Source organism: Cyprinodon tularosa, unplaced genomic scaffold, assembly GCF_016077235.1.
Source record: "Cyprinodon tularosa strain WSP-4 unplaced genomic scaffold, ASM1607723v1 ctg138, whole genome shotgun sequence".
Lineage (NCBI taxonomy): Eukaryota > Metazoa > Chordata > Actinopteri > Cyprinodontiformes > Cyprinodontidae > Cyprinodon > Cyprinodon tularosa.
This window is the reverse complement of record NW_024038200.1, coordinates 549951-567853: the sequence shown is the minus strand read 5'-3', so window position 1 is coordinate 567853 and position 17903 is coordinate 549951.

Genomic DNA, 17903 nt, shown 5'->3' with positions numbered 1-17903 from the left:
ACTGAAGATGATGTTCTCAGTGAGTCACTTACCTGGTTTAACAGTTCAGTCCATACCCCTTGAGAGGGGTGCAATCCAGCCGGTGGGCTGACAGCTGACGCGGCTCGCGTTACCCAGAGTGTCCCCGGTGCTGCAGCTCCGGAGGAGTTGCAGGAAGCCGATCCTGATCAGGCAGGAACGGACAGAACAGGTTGCAGATCAGGCAGGAACAGAACAGGTAGCAGGATCCAGGCTTCCCGGCCATAACAGAGCTCCGGGACAGGTTCAGAGTCTGACAGAGTTCTGAAGCATGACCAGACGGTCACGCACAGGAGCAGACAGGATTAGGTGCAGATGAGCAGGCTCTGTGGAAGAGGGTAGCCGAGACAGGACGTGGAACCAGAAATTGATGCAGGACTTTAAACTGGTCTCCTCCCAGGAGCCAGGCTTACTGAGATAAAAACTAAACCTCCCCACATATAGAGCCAAAAACCCACAGGACTCCACGGGGGAGGAACAGTGGACGATCAGGAGACGAGACAAACACAAAAACCCTCTTTCCACTGGCTGCCAGGATAAGAACCAAGGCGAAAAACTGAACAGACAGACTAACAGAAAGACAAGTAATGATCTGGCACTGAATGCTCAGGCTGAACTGAATATAACCAACAGGAAACAGGTGAGAGGAATAAATTATAATTGAGGCAGGGAGGGAAAAACGACAGGTGAAAGGAATGACCAATTAGGGAGGAGCAAACAGGCTAGATCATGACACATTCAAATTTTTTTTAATCCGTGTTCAACAATATATATTTTTTGCGACTGCAATCAAGTGTTTTTGACATAAATTTTGGTGTTTTTAAGCCACTTTGAAACTAATTTAGCAACATTGGAACTTTCAAAACAATAATTTGTGTTCAAGCTTCAACTCCCTGGCCAGTGTTTTGAGAGATTACATCAATATCTTAACATAATGTTCTTTCCACACATTGCTGTTAATTTGTGAAGTGAATCACTGACCGCTACAGCATACTTGCAGTAAACCACTTCAAAGAGATAACGCCTGTAAATTGGTGTCTTATAAACACACAAAATCACAATAGAGTACTGTTTTTTTTTTTCTCCACACTTCAACCTTTTTAAATATAAAAACTCAGATTAAATTTACAGCATTTAACTGTTAGCAATATCTTTTAAATGTTATGAAAAAAGTCTAAGTTGTGCACAAATAACCAGTTATTATTTTTTTAATGAAGAAAAAAAAAATATTTGACTCAATAAAATTGAAAAATCTCCATGCTTTACTTTAGATATTGTCATTGTCAAGGTCCAGCAACAATCATCTCATCAAGATGTCTGGTTCAGTCTTTTTCTGCCTTCATTATTTGTTGTCTCTTAATCTGTGTTTATTACAGTGTTTTTCTGCTCTGACCTCTTTAATGACTTAATGACCACGGTACACGTCTCCTCCGGTCAGAGACAGGTCGTTTCCCAAAGCGAAACGTGATCTGTTTCCCGTTATGTTACAGAGATATGCTGGGGAAACATGGAGATTATTTGCTCAGCCATACAACCTAACAGGCTAATTCAGTCAGTCTCCAATTGTTTCCATTGCTTGTTTATTTCTATATGAAGTTTCAAGCATTCCTACATATGCTTTAACAAAGAAAGAAGCCATCAAATCACATGAGGTTTGTCCATTCTGTTAAGTCTACTCTCTTTAATCAAATTCTAGTCGATCCTTTTTCAATGACTCCCTAATCCTGTACAAGGTCAGTGGAATATGTGGGGAGGGGAATGACATTAACTCTTGTTTCCTATGTAGGTCTTTGAGAAGCTTCTATCTAGGCTGATGGAACATCATTCATGAGGCCATCACAAAAATACATAAAATGGAAAACAGTACCTAGACATAATTAACTTAACTGCACCCTATAAGGCTAAATTAACGGAACTTCCATTGCTTTTTTTTAATTGTTCTTATGTTTTTGGAGGAGTTGGTAGGAACCTTAGCTTATTTGAAACAAGTTTCAGCTGCAATTTACAGCTATAGCCTCCCTCTGTTGTGGGATAATAAATGCAAGGTCTTCGTCTCAGATTGTTAACACATTTATAAACTCTTTAATCCAGAAGATAAAAGGAGCATGCCACAGAAGCACTGCAGTTTTTTAAACAGTTATCCTTAAACATGCAAAATATAAAAGGACGCTTACTGTGACTAATGCTATGTTTTAGAAAGAGGTTTTTCAAAAACGGTTGCAGTTTGTGTGTATGAGTTTTATGTTTCTTTAAAGTTTAATGGATACAGAGTCTGCACAACTGAAGATGTAGAATCACAAGCAAGGTTGGCCTCAATCTCATATATTTTTGATCATCTCCTGATATCCCACAGTTTTTTTTTTTTAAGTACTTACTGTAAACAGAGTTATTCATAAATTTCACCAAATTCTTTTTTTTGTTCAGACATGAGCAGAAAATCTCCTGTTTTGTCAAATATTAATTCTGGACTTGACAATGGCTTAAGTTTTTCCACTGAATCAGCATTGTTTGTTGTTCAGCTTCACACATTTAAAATGTTTAGTTGATTAAACATTTCTACCCAAAAAATTTTTTTATTTAAATGGGGAATTTATTTTATGTTCCCTGAAAATTGGCCAAAAAAGTGTCATGTCTCACTGACGCCGCTTGACTTTAAGTTTTTAACAAAAACATTTTTTAAGGACTGGTACAGTTCATCAAACGAACACAAAGACATGTCAGATCCAGCTGGTATTTTCACAGTCACACTGCTGTGCAAAGGTTTTTATATGCCTTTGAACTTGTTTCATGTTGTCAGGTTAAGTTCACATTTTGGGGGATTATATATGACAGACCAGGACAAAGTAGCACATTACTGAGACTGGAAAGAAAATTAAACATGGTTTTCAATTTTCCATGAAAGAGATAAAGTATTCATGTGTTTTCAACCTTCTGTCTGAGACAGTAACTATGTTAGTGTCTCAGAAAGATTGGACAGTATTCGAGGAAGAAACACAGTCGTTTTTTTCCCAAACTTTTATTTAGAAACGGATCTGCAGTGAACAGCGAGGGGGTCTAAGGCAGGAACCTCTGTATGTTAGTGAGTCCTTAACCTGGTCTTAATATTCAGTCTGTGCCCAGAGGAAGAGGTTGGTTCTAGCCGTCCAACTGCCAATTAGACACGGCGGGCGCCGTCTACTCAGAACTGAGTAGACAAAGAAAGGCAGGGTAGTCCAGCGGGCGAAGCCAAAGCCGAGTCGAGGACGTGCTTGGGAGTGTGGGCCAGATCAGAGTACTGAAGAGATACCAAAGGGAAATCCAGGACGATGTCAGAAATAAGATCCAGGTTTGGTAAACAGGCAGATCCGGCAGGGGTCCGAGGACAGGTCAGGCAAACAGATAAGAACAGGACAGCAGGCTCAGAGGTCCAGAGGCAGAATGAGTCAGGATCAGGCAATCAGAAGCAGGAATGCTAGAGAATTCTCACCGCAGGCTTTAATAATCTGGTACTGATGACTGGTCTTAATGCTGGTTAAATAGAGGCTGAGGCAGGTGGATCAGATAATCAGTAATAAGAACTGGGCAGGTGAGTGAAATGAAAAGTCATACCAGAATCAGGGCCAAGATGATGACGGGTAAAACTGAAAAAGTCCACAATTTAAGGGAAAAACTCTGTGGGACACTTAAAGCTACTATAAGTTGTACAAATATCAACAAAGGATATTTTTGAAAGTTTGCAAAAAAAAAAAAAAAATGAAGCAGTTGCCAAACAAAAGCCAAGTGTTTTAGATGTTGTATAACATGCTTTTGAAGCCTTCCAAAGTCAAGTTTAGGCATACCTATAATTAAATACTGACTCAGCCACTATGCGGTGTTAATTTATCATTAAACATCGGGTAATTTTTCCAACAGAAAGACGCTCACTGTCATGCAACAACAACTTTACCCTTTTGGATGAAACGTCTCCCTACAGCCATTGCTTGCATGGTATTATGACATTCTTTGGTGATTAGGTTCTTCTTTGGAAGGGTGAAGAGACCTCTGACAGCCGGAAAAGCCAATTTTCACAGCTTAGACATTAGCCAAAAAAAAAGATCAGGCGCTGTCACTGTTAGGATTAGGTGGTAAAACAATCAGTTTATCTCGATCACACTCGGCCTCATTTTGCCGTTCTGCGATCAGATAAACTGGTTCAGTTTATTGCAGGAGATGGGTGGTCATGTTGGTCTTTTTTTTAATCTCTCTTTTTTCAGATTGAGTGTTAGAAATTACATTATTTTCAATTTGCATTTTCAGTTCACCATCATCACTGCTGGTGGTGATTTTCCTCCAGAGAGAAAAGCAAAGACACATTTTTATTGGTGTAAGACAGGGGTCTGCAACCCAAAATGTTCAATTAGCCATATTGGACCAAAACAACAAAAAACAGATCTGTCTGGAACTGCAAAAATTTAAGAGGCTTGTATAAGCTTCCTAAGAGCTCTAAGTGTATATTAGCCCAATATCAAAATCGCTAAATAGGCTTAAATACATAAATAATGGTCATTCATGCTTACATGTACATTTTCACTGCACACACACACACACACCCCCACGCACAATTTTTGTTTCTCCTCCTACACACTGTGTCGAAAACAAATCCATCTTTTTCCATTTTGTTTGCTTAGCAAAGTGCTCAGTGGCACAGTGGGTAGCACTGCTGCCTTACAGCAAGAAGGTTCTGGGTTTGATTCTCGGCCCGGGGTCTTTCTGCATGGACTTTGCATGTTCTCCCTGAGCATGTGTGGGTTCTCTCTGGGTACTCTGGCTTCCTCCCACAGTCCAAAAACATGACTGTTAGGTTAATTAGATTCTCCTTAGGTGTGTGTGTGTGAATGTTTTGTCCTGTTTTTCTCTGTGTCGCCCTACGATGGACTGGCGACCTGTCCAGGGTGAACCCCGCCTCTCGCCCATTGACAGCTGGAGATAGACACCAGCACCCCTCGCGACCCCAATTGGGACAAGCGTGTCAGATAATGGATGGATGGGTAGGAAAGTCTCCAGTCAGCCGCACGTGGGGGGCTGAACAGCCGAATGCGACTCTGAAGTAAAGAACGAGAATGAGATCTGTAAAATGCAATTTGAAAATAATGTATTAAACTTAAAAAGAAACATATGAAAAATTATATTTTAAAATATAAATCTGTAAAAAAAAAATCAAAAATTAAAGTTTGAAAGAAAAAAAAAATAAAATAAAATCTAAAAACAACAAAATTAGTTTGTTTGGTTAAAAAAATTGAAGTTCCATTCCAAGATTGCATTTTTTTTCTTTATTTGTATTTAAACATTGTGTGCTTGCAGTGCTTGCAACAAAAATGTAACAAAATTCCCTCCATTATTACACAATCTATACATACTAGAAAAAAGGTAATAGACTATTCTTTCTATGTACATTCGCTACATTAGCTCGTTAGCTGGAGGGAAAACCAATAGAGGCGGCCAAAATATACCAGCGCAGGTTTGGCACAACAAGGAGCTTATATTAGCATATTGTTTGGTTGTTTGTTGTCTGAATTGACAATTTAAAGTTTTATCCCATAGTTTTGTTTTGATGGTACAGATTATGATTAGCTTATAATTTGCTTATATAATGTTAATCACTCAGCTATGCAAGATGCGTAGCTACATATTGTTACTCTTATTTCATGCATTGGTTTCCTAATGCCCTGCAATGCGTCAGTCAATATATAACCTCCCACCATTCTGTGGTTGTGATGTGACAAAAATAATGAAATATTGGAAACTTGTTGAATATTTTTGTAAGACACACACCATTAAAGTTTCTGATATTGATCGTGTTTAATAAAGAAAAAGCCAGCTCCTTCCCTGATCAGACAAAGTCCTTATCTAAAGGCGTAGCCCCCTTTAATCTTTCATCTGTTAAAGTGCAGGCCCTCCACCACAATCCCTACATTCTTTTCCACCAGAAGTAACATCTGCAGCATGACAGTCGGCCATAATACCTCATATAAAAGTGTTGTTTGTGTAGATTAAAGCCCCTCAATATGGCTCTGTGTAGAGCCTGCCTCCCCATTTAAAACCTGTATAATCCCCAGCGAAAGGTGACAGGCCTATAATAGTGAAGCACAGATCCCCGGCATTGATGTATACAATAGCGCTAACCTCACACATCTCTATTAGTGTGCCCACTGACACAAACATTACAATCCCCAATGGGAAGTCAACTAAGACAAACAGTTGAAAGCAGCAGACCCGACGTTCATGCTTCAAATGAAGACACTCATTTCTCAAAACACAGCAGGTGGCAATGCTTCAAATGTGATAGGGCATCTGTCTGGTTTTCAGCTGGTCCCATTTAATCTTGTGCTTATTCTGCAGAAACATGCCACATTAAAACAGAAGAATAAAACCATACAAAAAATGTGTGTGGGAGGCATGTCTTTGTAATGATGCTGAAAGTCTTTGTGAACAAAGTGATGACACACTATAAGAACCCTGATCCGTTTATGCTGGGTGTCTGTGGAAGTGATAGCGATGGTGTATTGCAGAGGTCAAGGATTAGCAGACCAGGGTCCGGATCCAGATCCACCTGCTGGCTTATCCGGACCCAGCTTGATATTATTGTTGTCCAATGATAGTGTCTAAATGCCACTTGCACCGCTTCTCCTGTTTGTATGGTAAAGCCATTCGTAGCACCAGGCTGCACGTCATCCAAATCATCCAATGAGCTGTCAGTCCGGGTTGCTGCTGCTAGTTACGATGGTAAAGAAGGAGAAGCCGATGAGAAAAAGAGAGCAGAGAAAGTGTGGACTGCTGGAAGAACTGGGGTGAACTGGTGAAAGAAAAGTGAAATGGCGTGCTCAAAGATGACCCTGCACATTTAGAGGATGTTTGGCTCAACCTGCTGCTGTGAAGCAGGATTCTCCACCATGAACAGAATCAACAATAAATCTGGATCCAGGCTCAAAATGAGCACCTTGATATGTGCTTGAGAATGGCTTAGTCTCCATTCTGTTGGGATCTGGAGATCTGCCACCTGTCTCCAGCAGAGAGCGCTGTGGGGCTCCTGAGCTGGAACCTTTCTACACACCTGAAGATCATCAGTAGGGTTGGGAATTGAAAAGATTTTCACGATTCCAAATCCCTTTTCGATTCTATGAAACGATTCGATTCTTTATCGATTCTTTTTTCGATTCCAATTTGGGCAAAAAAGGAGAACAAACAGTTTGATTATCAGCATCAACTTTGTTTACTTAACTATTGCACAATCTTACAAACTCAACAAGATCAAGATGTCCACAGGAAATGTGAAACTGGAGTAACATCTGTGTTTAAATGAAAAATGAATACAAGAACAAACTTAATAACCAACAATGTCTAATAACAAATGATGGGATAATAACCTATTTCAATAACAAAAAATACTAATTATAAAACAGTAGTAGGGAAAATTAACAGTTTTTTTTGCAGAAAGATGAGCATATCTGCTTTTTCTGGAAGGATACGGGATCTTTCAGGGCTTATGGTGTCTCCAGCCGTGGAGAACACCCTCTCAGATGGGGTGGAGGAAGCCTGCACAAAGACGTAGTTTTCAGCCAGTCCAGATAGCAAGGGCAGCGTATCTTGCTTGTTCCACCACCACAGTGTGGCGCTATCCCTGCAGGGGATGGAGGGCAAGCTTTTATAGAGCTGGATTTCCTGATCTACCCTCTGGGCTAAGGAAAGACGGGGCTTTGATTCACAAAGTGACCGCAGCTCGTTGTCTTCCGTACTTGCTTACTGAACGCCGTGTGCGTAACTTGCTTAAAAAAACGTGACGTAAGTCGTGCTCCCCAGAGCCGGCGCTTTAGGCTCTGGTGCTGCGGGAATCGAAAAAGGAATTGTTCAGCGAGCTGCCAAACGATGCCATGGAATCGGAAAATACGGAACCGGTTCTGAACAGGAACCGGTTTTCGATTCCCATCCCTAATCATCACGTCATCAGGAGTCCTTCCTACTTGACAGACCTGTCTTCAGCGCCGGAGTGTTGACCAGTTTTTGAAACCCGACTAAACGCTGTAGCTCTGGAGGAGCTCATGTTTGGAAACCTGCCTGCCTGCCCAAAGAAGCCAAACCTGAAGATCCTCAGCCAGAATCTTCCAACTAGTTCTCAGGGGAGAACTAGAGGACAACTCAAGGTCTGAATCTCGCTAGCCTGAAGCTAAGCTCTCTCACTGCTGAACTCTCAGCTGGAATCACAGTCTCTGGACCCAACCGGTTCCCTCTCTCTACTGAACAAGTCTGAACCTCATCAGATACTCTGTCAAACCGAGTCCCGGACCAGTACCAGAACCAGTGCATTGTTTCTATGTGTTTTTGCAACTCATTAATAAACTGTTAAACTTTTACCCTGCTTCGTGTGGTGTTCTGCATGTGGGTTTAATCACAGAGACCCATCATGACACATTCAAACCCAGGTTTAAAGCCTTGCAGGGCAGCCTAAAGCCCACTGCCAACATTAAGACAGAGAAAAGAAGGAAAATAACAAACTGAACTAGTCTTACTCTCTACTTCAAAAACACTTTAGATTTAAAAATGGAAAAACATTCTATTTTTTTGTATTTTTTATTTGAAAATTCAATGTTTAACATTGATGCAAAAACACCTGCATTTTATTTTAGTGTTAAATTCTGTTTTAAGTAATGGATTATAAGTAAAAATGTCTCCTTGATGATTTTCTTTATTCGTACCCCGCTGATTTTTAATTGCTTACCCCTGGTGTATTGGAATGTGATGCTAACCCGAGCATCTGTGTGGGGCCATGGGTTTTGAAAAAAATCGGCCAAACATCTTTGAGGGTGTTCAGAAATGTATCCGTGGAAGGGACTTGAAGGAGATGACAAAGCCCCAGAGGGAGATTGAGGGCTTCTGGTTGAGTCGTGGAATCGTGCTGTGCAAACTACTGAAGAAGAAGAGAGATCACAGATGAGCTGGAGACACTATTTAGGACTGCTGGCCCCCATGAGCATGGTGAAGCAGAGCGGGATGTATTAGGAGTAGCGGCTGTTTCCTCCCTTATACACCAGCCTACCCACTCTGATTCCCTCTGGTTTCTCTCTCTGTATTTCAGTCAAGAAAAAAAAAGGGGGTTTTTACTTGGTCTAAAGAGGAGGAAAGGATGTGTTCTGCTACATTTGCTAACATGGCCCAGCCAAGCAGAAGGCAAATCCCATTCCACAGAGAGCTGTGTGTCCTGTTCCCATGGCAGAACTTAGCTTAGCTCTACAATAAATCACGCCTCAACCTCTCCTCCCACTGGTGGACATTCCACCTTGAGCAACTAAAACAAGTGCCTGACTTAATCTGATTTATTCTGTCTACAGCAAGGAGGATGAGCGTTGGTGCTAACAGGGTCCATTGGAATGGTGAATAGTTCTTTCTTTGCATGATTATGTATGAGTTTAGGGGCAAGAAAGCTCAGCTATGAATCTTTTTCTCCATAAAAATGTATCTTTAAGTATTGCCCCTAAAGTTGGAAAGCCTTCTTTATAATTTGTTTTCCTTTAATTATTTATATTGCAAATAGGCAAGGGCAAACGTGGGACAAAGGAAGGATGTCTCTGGTATAATTCTTTAATAATTCTCTTAATAATTTTAGTCCTTCTACATAAGCTGCCTTAACAAGCCTTTTCTCAAACTCCTTCAGATCTGTGATTCTGGGCTGTGCAGGAATTCAACCCTAAACCTCAGGGGACTGGAAAGAAGAAATCACATAGAGATTGAAGCACCCTATACCAAGGCATGAGAGTGCATTTAATCACATACATAGACACAGACAGATGACCTGGAAGGGGCCTCACTGGAGAAAAATGTTGGAGGAAAACCTTTCTAGAGATACCAAATTCATTAAAAGGCTGGAAGATGCAAATGACTGGCGTGCAGGAGAGCGAGCGTAAGAAGCCAGAATCCAAACAGTTCTGTGGACAGATGGCCCGCAGGACCACACCAGCTCTCATATACTTCCATGTCTGGCTCACTAAATCTGTGCCAACCCTCATATTAGCACTTTATTTTATTTTTATTTATTTTTTCCTCTTTTCGTATAGTGTCTTAAAAAAGTAATTATGCCATTTCTAATTCAAATATAGATACATTTTCTTGTAATTTTATAAGAAGCCATCTTAAATTTGTGCATAATTTAAAGAAGGAATGGAAATATTAAAATGTCGCTATGTTCATTTTATAAATAGATATCTGAATATTGTGGTAATGATTTCAAGACACATTTAATTGGTATGTTGTGGCGCTACCTTTCACTGCAGCTACGGCTGCAGGGTTTTTGTTTAGAGTTGTGAAAATGTCTTTATCAGCTTTGCACAATAAGATACCTACGTTTCTTCCCAGTCATCTTAAAATCATCTCAAGCTCATTTGGTCTGAATGAAGAGCATCTTTTACAATTCATTTTAAAAGGCTTTTTATTTACAAAGATTGAATTATTGCTTTGATAAATGCATATTCTGCAAAAGTCTATTGACATAACATACAAAATGAACATAGAATTAGTAAAATCAACTCAGAATTAGTAGTTTATAAAAACAGTAGTAGCCATTCAAAATGTCCCTATTTTCCTAGATGGGTCCTTGGCTAGTCCCCTACAATTAATTTTTAAACATCTAAAATATTCTTTCTGTCATGATTTGTGGACATTAAGGTCTAAAGAGAAGCATCGTTTCCTGGTCAGACCCTGTAATTCAGTGAAAGGGTGGAGTCTGAGTAAATAAATGCATTCCCTTGAGGAGGCCAGTATCTGGAAGTTAGAGGGGATTTAGCTGTCATTTGGCTGGATTTTGACTGGGAATGGCCATATTAAATGGCTGCTACTGCAGAAGGCATGGTACCTAATGGGAGATGCCATGTTGCATTGGAAGTTTTGATCAGATTAGCTGAAAGGTAAAAATTATGTAGCCACATGTGTATTATCTGTATCAGAGTACGTGATGATGGTGGTGAAGGAGTTTAAAACAAGCACAAATTGTAGATCCTTCTGCCTTACATTTTCTGTTGCAAGGGAGGAATGTCCGTATTCTGAATTAAAAAAGAAAATTAAAAACCAGGAGAAGAGGAGAGTCTGCATCAGCCCAGCTTTTACCAGGCGGAGACAAATTGTCAGAGAGTGGAGCTTCAAAACAGGATGTGGGCCATCCAATGGACAGGTGAAGTTTATTTCAGCAGTCAGTTAGAAACAGGGCGGTGTTGGGTTCTAAAATGTAGGTTCATAAAAGAAGGACTGAACACACAGAGAGGGATTTTCAACAACAGCTCCTGCAGGAGTGGAAAGAGCCCAACCCAACTTTCAACTCTTTCACCGACCCCCCTCCTGCAGTCGTCTTTTATTAACAGAACATAACACATGGTTACAAAAGAGAGTATTGTTCTGACAGGACAGTTGATCAGGTCATAGGACAGGATGCTCTCCTCTTGACTGAATCACAAGGCAGAGTGAAGCATCCCCTTGCTTTAATTTTTATAAGCACACACACATAAATTCTATAATCATTATTGACTAACCTAACAGGTGGTGTAGTCCAGCTTGTAGTCTCCACCTAACAGAGAAAGCTAGTTTGTTTGTTATCCAGCGCTGGATGAGCTTCTTTACAACATTTATTAGCTGCTGTTATTCTTCACAGAGGAAGGCAGCTGAAGGCTTCTTCTAGCTCTTTTTTCAGAGAAATTTTCCTTGTGTTTAATGCTTAAAATCAGTTGCAATGCGAGGTTAGACTAAGCTGAGTCGGTCCTCCTGTTAGACAGTTATTGAGGCAAGGTGCTAGTCCGTTTGCTAGCCTAAACTGGAAGAGCCACGATGCAGCTATCATCAGCTGCTCTTGTTATTAACTGTAATTCATAGCAGCTCATAATCTTAGGTTTCTTCCAGTTCTAATATTAGAGAAATGTTCCAAGCATTCATTGCTTATTTTAGCTTATTTGACCAAAGTGACAGAAGTTGATGCGTCCCCTCCACTCAGAAAGAGTAGAATGTCATCCTTGAAGTAATTTATTGTGTGAAAGACTAGATGGGAATTAATCTTAAACACCACCCCTTTAAGTGTAAACACATTTTGATTTTGGTCTTAACTCTTACTGAGCCATACTAACTCATGCTCTTACCTAAACCATTCTGTTTTAGATTTGCTTGATAGTTTAGATTCTTTCTTTCTAGAAGGACTCAACATCTAAAATGTTTGTATTTTGAAGCCTCTTTTTCAAGGAAAAGCACCATCATTGCTAATCGGCATTCCTGTCATTAGCAGGGAAAATATTTATCATATTAAGATTTAGGTTTACCCAGATGCATGAAACTAAGATGGCTGTAAGGGTTTGTATGCATCAACTGATATATTTTCACTCTACTGATATTTTAAGTTTGTGTATGACTTGAAATCCTCCTGATTATGTTTTAAATTAAGGTCCTTAATTTCCAAAATGTGGAAAATGGCTTATGTCTTATGCTGGACACTATCATTTTGACCTCCTCTATCACAGTCTCTAAGTTTAGTTCACCTTTCCATTCTAGCTATCAAATTTAGTGTTCATCATTCCTTTTTCGGCCTCTAAAGAAATATAAACAGCCTCCAGGTTGTGAGGGTGCACCTGCTGAGCTTCTTGTAAACAAAAAGGATGCCATGAAACTGAAATGCCATGAAGTAAATGTGAACAAGGCAGCTTTCCTGTTAGTTTATTTCAGATGGAGTTAAATATGACATTTTTTTTCTTGCCCTCTCTGACTCTTTCTAGCAGACTGCAGTGCAGTTAGCTTTGCGCAGAAGGCAGAGTGCAGAGTCTTTGACCTATTTAGGAAACTGGCAAGAGAGCAGCCAGGGAACATCAAAATACTTCAAAGGCTCCCTTTGAATCCTGCGTTATGCCCAACTTAGTGTGAGAATCAGTGCGTACATGCGCACAGCGATACACACCTCTGAGCACTCCACAAACTTCATCAACAGTCCTGCACGATTTCCCACACACGCAGCCTCCTCAATATATTCTGTCTGAGCTCTTCGTTTGAACTGTGTCCCACATTGCCAAATGCGGAGAATTTGGATAAATCACATTAAATGCCGGGTCTGCCACCAGCACTATGACTCAGACTGTACCTTGCAAGCTCTGGCCCTGCCTCGGCTCTGAGGTATTTATAGCATCTTTTTAAAACATTTTTAAACTCATCAAACTACCGTGGTTCTAGATAATAAAGCTGATAGACAAAATACAATCTGAGCTGATTAAAATAAATTATTAATGACCTTTGCACAGGATAATAGATTCATTTATGTCATGTTTGTGTCACTGAATTCAGTATTTCATATTGTTTCAGAGTAACATCAGCTGGTCAGGTCCTTGGACAGCTCCAGAAAGCTGCAGGTCGTTGTGTTGGTGTGAGTGTGTGTATATTCCATTGAAACCAGAAGCTTATCCCAATGTGACATTCTTACTGCAAAGAAATATTTATCTCTTGGACTCCGTGTGTGTGTGTTTACGCCACTTTTGTACTCATGCGACTCGAAACTCCTGATACTTTCACCTTAGATTGTGGATCGATACAAACAAGATGAAGAGAGGCGTTCAAAAGATGCCAAATACAGAGACTGCAGGAAAAGGGGACATGAATGCAGGAAGACGTTTAACTCTTTTTTCCCCCCATTTATGCTAGGTTTTGCTTGGACCCTTTTGCCTCCAGGCCATTCTTCAATACATTTATTTGTGTGAGTTTATGCACAAGCAGTGACACACACAGTAATGTCTCTCCAAAGACTGCAATGCCTCTTAACTGAGTAAAAATGCGTGTTAACATTGTGCTTTTGATTGCTTTCTATTACTATTTTTTTTGCATTTAGTGTCAAGGTCTGTTGAGAAATCACAATATAGAGGAGATAAAGGAGGAAAAAAGTACAGGATGATATTTGCAAGTTTATTATTAATCTACTTCTTCTTGTGGCATGGGGCGACTTCTTTTCTGTTTAAAGCAGCATTCTGTGCCCTGAAGTAGATAATAAATACCAGATAATTCAATAGAAAGCTGGTATGAGAACCACTGGTATGAGAAAAGAAACAACACTACATTTGTTTTTGAGGAAGAGACCTACCCACCTGCACTTATGAGTAACATAGTTGTGACTTAAAAGGAATAAATTCATATTTATGCAGGAAAGTCAGAATTCAAACTTCTGAAAGTTCTTTACATCTGAAATGATTCCATCCTGTTCAATAAATGATCAGTGTTTTTAATTCAGAGTAATTTTCATGTGAATGTGCTTTACTGGAGGCATCCATGTTTGTCAAAGAACACTACTGCCACCTACTGGTTAGTGACGTCACGGTGCGGTATCGGCTGTTGATCAAGTCCCAGTGCTGTATCTGGTGTTTGTCACAACGCGCTATTATCCAAGTCATCTTGAAAACATTCTTCTTCCAAATGTTGGCTACATATTACGGGTTTTTTCTCTGGCCAGAAGTTCGATGGCAGATCCTCCCTCTTCAAGTTGGCGATCCAACGACCAACCCGTCCGTGGAGGATCAGGAATCAGAAAGGTGGAATAACTCTTATTTTTTCACTTTTACCCGATGTATTCCAGCATCCAGCTGCCATGCACGTGGGCATTGTCAGTTTCACTATAGCTCTGGTGAATTTCAATGGTGAAGTCCTCTGGAAATCTTCAATAACTGTTGTTGATTGCAGATGTGTCTAGTAGTTCCCATTGATTTAGCTTGGAAAGCGGGGAGAATGGCGCTAGGCTTACCGCAACGTGACGTCCCTGCTGGAAGACGGCAGGAGGGAGGGGCTACTATATTTGGGCAAAAATGGCCGCTCCCAGACTCAGGGATCGCAATGAAAATTATTGTTTTTATTATTTTACTGATGTTCATTAAATCACAGCAAACATATTAGTTTTGGTTATAAATAATGATCCATTGGTTATTCATGGCTGACCAGACTTCTCTTTTAAGATGACTATAAAGCTAAGCAGATAGGGATAGTTTTTAAAAGCTGGCAGGAGGGAGGTGTTACTATATTTGGACAAAAATGGCCCCTCCCAGAACTCAGTGATCACAATGAAAATTATTGTTTTTATTTCTTTACCGATTAACGCTAAATTCATTTACTTTCATTTACTTTACCTCTAAAGAGGCATTGTGCAGTTTTCTAATGACACTGCCACCTGTGGTTAAGACACGGAACCACAGCACATTTCTGCTTGGCCTGATTTACCCAAACAATATATATGTATCCCAATGGTCAACACCCTGACCTAATTGTTGCTGAAGATCTGTATAAAAGTCTTGTAAAGTGTTATATACTCTTTAACAAAACTGCTAAAGAATAAGCAAAAATATGTTGGAGAAAGGAATGGGCAAATTTTTCACTTTTTTTAGAGGTAAAATACTTGGATCTTCAATTATAAAGTAGGAACTAGAAGTTTTTAAAAGCGGGTGAATACATCTGCTTCACAAGATTTTAGTTTTTATAGGCATAAAATTTAGTAAAGCCTTTTGCTAAACAAATATGCACTAAAATTGTGTTGGTTTTGTAAAAAATATGAATAATTTAAACCATTGCAATACACTGCAAGGAAATAATTTTTCTGCTAAGTGGAACATCTGCTAATGGAGGCTGTAGTTGTTGGAAGGAAAGAAGCATTCTGCAGAGAGAGATCTGGGACACAGGATGGGGGCTGGATGGCCTTAGGCAGAGAAATAGAGGGGCTAAAACAAAAGATAAGTGTGTTTTCTGGGGTAAGTTGTCTGGGGTCAAGCTTACATTCAGGGCACTAAAAGCTAAAGGTCTGTTTTATTTCATATTTTAAAAAATGCCCTATTTTAGATACAGTCAAGATAACAGATTTAAAGCTATCATTTCTAATAAAATCTAACTGTAATTCGATTACTAAAATTACAGCAAAAAACTCATTAGAACAATGAATGAGCATAGCATTGCTAAAAATTAAAGTGAATTGCTATTTTTTTAATTATCTTTTTCAGATATAAGTTTTATATTTCAAGCTCTGTAAGAGAGAAAATGGTTTATAGTTAATTCACCCATATATCAACAGTTATTTATATTTACATATCAATTTAAAGTATCTATAAGTAAAGTATCTATAAGTAGCAAAATAGCTTAAAAAAGTGTAGCTGGAGGGGGGCAAAAGGTGGCTCTGATCCCTCCCACTGGATTGGCCAAAGAGGTCACATGGGGGTTGACCATTGTCAAGCTTGACCATGGCCTGGATGACTGAAAATATTCATATATACGGACACGAAATCTATTTTTTGTTTTTATCGAGGCAAGGTTCTGGCATTCTTTTGATCGGTAATTTTCAGCAAGAAAAAACCAAACTTCTTCTGGTACATTGGTCAGCAGTCAAAACTATGTAAAGATTGAGATATTCGGCCAAAGTGATGGGAAGCATTTTTGTGGGAGTCGAGTTAAAAACTAATATATGACAATAAATATCAAATCATGTTAATAATAATTTATAAAGCAGGTTAGGATTAAAGATACAGTGGAGGATGTTCTTTTTCCAGGTGGATGATCTCAATAAGTGGCCCTCCTAATTGTCAATCATTCTGTTGACATGTTTACGTATGCCGTCCTACGTGCTCGTCCCCATTTTTGGAAAGCAGGTACAGGTTTGTGTATGTGCTTTTTTTTAAAGTGCAGATCGGGTCTTTTCAAAAATTTGCGAAAATCCTCCACTATACCTTAAAAGCCTCTGGAATGTGACTGATATCAAATGTTTTGCATATTTGAACTTTGCTTAAAATCTGGGTCTTTGCCAGGTGATGAAGCAATATTTAACTCTACCTACAGTAGTAGCCATTCAAAATTTCCCCACTTTTCTTGATGGGCCCTTCGCTGGTCCCATACAGTTCATTTTTAAACATAAATTTTTGTAATAGAATATTCTTTCTGTCATAATTTGTGGACATTAGGATCTAAAGAGAAGCGTCATCTCCTGGTCAGACCCTGTAAGGCCAGGAATAGACTTTTTAGTCATGCGAGAATTTTTTGATCAGCCAAACTTTAAGCCTGATCATGGGTCATGCGCCATGCAGCACAAATTTGCCCAAATTGCAGAGGCAGCGCGTTTCTCTCTGGTAAGCTTCATATTCATCTTCTACTCTTTTGGCTTCTGGATAGACGAGTCCGGGTAGCGCCATCTCACTGCGGAGCTGAATCCGATGTGGTTTTTAAATGTACAGTGGGAGCATGTAGATCGCATCAGACTGTTGGGTACGACGAAACCCCGCAGGTTCGTCGTACAGTGTGAGCAATAGCTGCGTGCAACGTTTGAAGAAATCGCACAGTGTATGCCCAGCTTAATTCAGTGAAAGGCTGGAATCAGATAAAAAAAATATGCAAGAGGGGGGGTCACTCCAGTGGCTGGAAGTTGGAGGGGATTTCGCTGGGAGTTGCAGGGAAGTTGGCTGCCATTCGGCTGCCGTTTGACTGGGAAAGGCCATTTTGAATGGCTGCTACTGTACAGTATTCTGCCAAGAGTAGAGAAGATTAGCCTGGTGAGACCATCGTGATCTCGCGAGCTTTCAAGGTTTCACTCGCTAATCAGCCTGGAGACTCTCCGTTGAAGAAAATTTGGAGCCGTTCATCAAACGAACGTCCAATCAGCGTTGGCTTTGAGGCGGGTTGAGGTGTGACGCAACGAGAAGCGCGACAGTTCAGTCTAAAGAACATGGCGGCTTCGGCCAATGAAACTAGCGTTAGCGTGGCTATAGAGCAAGTTTTATCGGAATTACAGAGTATTTCTTCACTGAAAGAAGAGCAAAACACTGCTCTGGAGGCTTTTCTCAGAGGAAAAGATGTTTTTGCTCTTCTCCCGACTGGTTTCGGCAAGAGTTTGATCTATCAATTGGCTC